Source organism: Oratosquilla oratoria, unplaced genomic scaffold (genome assembly GCF_046742065.1).
Source record: "Oratosquilla oratoria isolate Oo_2021 unplaced genomic scaffold, ASM4674206v1 SCAFFOLD250, whole genome shotgun sequence".
Lineage (NCBI taxonomy): Eukaryota > Metazoa > Arthropoda > Malacostraca > Stomatopoda > Squillidae > Oratosquilla > Oratosquilla oratoria.
Genome location: NW_027467602.1, coordinates 83,449 through 87,006, shown reverse-complemented (window position 1 = coordinate 87,006; position 3,558 = coordinate 83,449).

Below are 3,558 nucleotides of genomic sequence, written 5' to 3'. Positions count from 1 at the left end.
TGGGACGGTATCAAAAGCTTTTGCAAAGTCTAGATATATTAAATCTATATTGTTTCTTTTGTCATAATTCGAGACAACTGTGTTGTAGAATTCGAGTAAGTTAGTCACGCAAGAACGTTTCCGTCTGAAACCATGTTGGCTATCATTTATCAAACGGTTACTTTCTAAATGATATTTGATAGCATCTCTGATGATAGTTTCCATTATTTTTCCTACGATCGAAGTCAAACTAATAGGCCTATAGTTATTTGGTTTCTTTTTGTCACCTTTTTTGAATATGGGAGTAACGTTAGCTAGCTTCCATTCTCTTGGGACATCTCCGGATATGATGGATTTCTTGAAAATAATTTCTAATGGAACAACAATCTCATTTTTCATTTCCTTTAAGATTCTTGGATGCCAACCGTCAGGCCCTGGTGTTTTATTAACTTTGAGTTTGTCTATACACCTTTTAATTGTTTCTTTTGTTATATTTACCGTAGTGAGTAAGTTTACCCCAGACTTTTCACAGGTTTCAGTTTGGAATTCACTTTGAGGTGTTTCGTTTACGAATACCGAGCTAAAATAATTGTTTAAGAGATTACACATTCCTTCATTTGAATATTCAAGTTGACCGTCAGCAGATAATAGTGGACCAATGTGATTCCTAACAACCTTTTTATCTCTAATGTAACTATAGAATTCTTTGGGATTCTCTTTGGATTTCTCAGCGATGTTCATTTCGTATTGTCGTTTTCTTTTTCTTATTGTCTTTTTTAAATCTCTCTGTATTGATACATAACTTTCATAGTCATTAGATGCACCCGAGCACTTATATTTCTTATAAGCCTGTCTCTTTTTAGCAATACTTTTTTCAGTTTCTTTGTCGAGCCACTTTGGGCGAGCCTGATTTGGGGGACGTCTGTCCTTAAAAGGAATTTACTGCCAAAATATACTAATATGTATATATATATATATATGCATACATATATATATATATATATATGTATATATATATATGTATGTATGTATATGGATATATATATGTATATATATATATATATATATATATATATATATATATATAGGTATACATATTTATATATATATATATATATATATACAGTATATATATATATATATACATATACATATAAACGTATATATATATATAATATATATGCGTATATATTTATACATATTTATGTATATATTTTTATATATATATATATATATATATATATATATATATATATAGGTATACATATATATATATATATATATATATACAGTATATATATATACATATACATATAAACGTATATATATATATATACATACATATATATATATATATATTCACAGATTGGTTACAAAAGAGGACAGGGGAGTCATATGAGACGTACAAAGAAAAGAAAAGAGAAGTAAAGCAAAAGGTAAAGGAGGCAAAGAGGAGAGCAGATGTGAAATGGGGTAGGAGTATGACAGAAAATTTTGAAAGTAATAAAAAGATGTTTTGGAAAGAAATTAAGAGAGGAAGAGGAGGCGAATCAAGTAGGGAAGAAAAGGTAAAAGGTACAGATGGAGAGTTGATAATGAAAGAGATGGCAGTGAGGGGAAGATGGGCAGAATATTTTAGGGAGTTGCTGAATGTGAAGGAGGATAGGGAAGGAAAGATAGCTGCAGTGGGAAATACGAAGAAAATGAAAGTGATGAGTGAGGAGAATGGAGGAGAAATAAGGAAGGATGAGGTGAAGGCAGTTGTAAAGATGATGAAAGCAGGTAAGGCACCTGGTCTGGATGGATGTCATGCAGAATGTCTGAAAAAGGGAGGTTCAGTGATGGTGGACTGGTTGGTGAGATTATCTAATGTTTGCTGGAGAGAGGGTAGAGTACCGGAGGACTGGAGTAGTGCCTGTATAGTTCCTCTTTACAAGGGAAAAGGGGACAAGTGTGAATGTAGTAATTTCAGAGGGATTAGCCTGTTGAGTGTAGTAGGGAAGGCTTATGGGAGAATCTTAATTGAGAGGATTAGGAGAGGAACAGAAGGAGTAATTGGTGAGGAACAGTGTGGATTTAGGACGGGTAGAGGTTGTGTAGATCAGATCTTTGTGGTAAGACAGATATGTGAGAAAGCTATAGGAAAGGGGAAGGATGTTTTTTGGGCTTTTATGGATCTGGAGAAGGCTTATGATAGGGTAGACAGAAAGGCACTGTGGGAGGTTATGCAGATTTATGGGATAGGAGGAAAGCTTTTGGGAGCTGTCAAGAGTTTTTATGTGAGTAGTAGAGCATGTGTTAGGATTGGAAATGGAGAGAGTGAGTGGTTTGAAGTAAAGGTGGGACTTCGTCAAGGATGCGTTATGTCGCCCTGGCTGTTCAACTTATACATGGATGGGGTGGTGCGAGAGGTGAATGCTAGGGTAGTGAGTCAGGGATTGGAGATGGTTAAAGAAAATGGAGAAAAGTGGGAGGTGAGCCAGCTGTTGTTTGCGGACGACACTGCGCTTGTGGCAGGGTCAGAGGAGGGATTGAGGAAGCTGGTGGCAGAGTTTGGGAGAGTATGTGATAGAAGAAAGCTAAAGATAAATGTGGGTAAAAGTAAGGTGATGAGATGTACAAGGGGTGAAAGTGGCAGTAGACTGGAAGTGAACATTAAGGGAGAGCGACTGGAGGAAGTGGATAGTTTTAGATACTTGGGTGCAAGTGTAGCAGGAAAAGGTGGAGTGAAGGTGGAGGTAGAATGTAGATTGAGAGAAGCGAGTAAATGCCTTGGTGGATTAAAGAGTGTAATGAGAAATAGACATTTGGGAATGGATGCGAAGAGGAGACTGTATGAAGGAGTGATTGTGCCAACAGCACTGTATGGGGCAGAAACGTGGAACATAAGAGAAGAAGAGAGAAGGAGTTTGAATGTGTTTGAGATGAGGTGTCTGAGAAGTATGGTGGGGGTTACTAGGCTAGATAGAGTGAGAAATGAGGAGGTGAGGAGGAGAACAGGGGTGAAAAAGGATTTGGGAGAGAGGGTTGATGAAAGAATATTAGGATGGTTTGGACACATGGAAAGAATGAGTGAAGAAAGACTAGTAAAAGAGGTATGGAAGGCAGATGTGGAGGGAGTGAACATGAGGGGACGTCCTAGGATGAGGTGGATGGATGGGGTGAAGAGGGCTTTGGGGAAGAGGGGAATGTCTGTTGAGGAAGGAAGGGAGAGGACGGAAGACAGAGGTGAGTGGAGAATGGTTGTATATGGATGATGTTGTGACTGCATGAGGAGGAATGGGCGGAGGGGTGGGGGGGGTAGTATGTGTGAGTAAATTTTGACGCAGCCCGAAGGGATTTCTCCCCGTCCTCCCTTTATATGCAAAGGGGGACGGAGAGGGGGGGTCGCCGATTAAATGAAGCGGCCTTGCTGTGGATGTACTGTGTCTTGCGACACTGCTTCTGACCCAGGGCGGTGGGCAGGGTTCAGGGATGACCCGTCATCCAGGAGGTGCTCAGATGAGAGGAAGGGTGGGAGGGGTGTGGAGTGTATTTAGGGATGAAATGGGTGGGAGTGTTTTTTATGCCTTTCCCTTT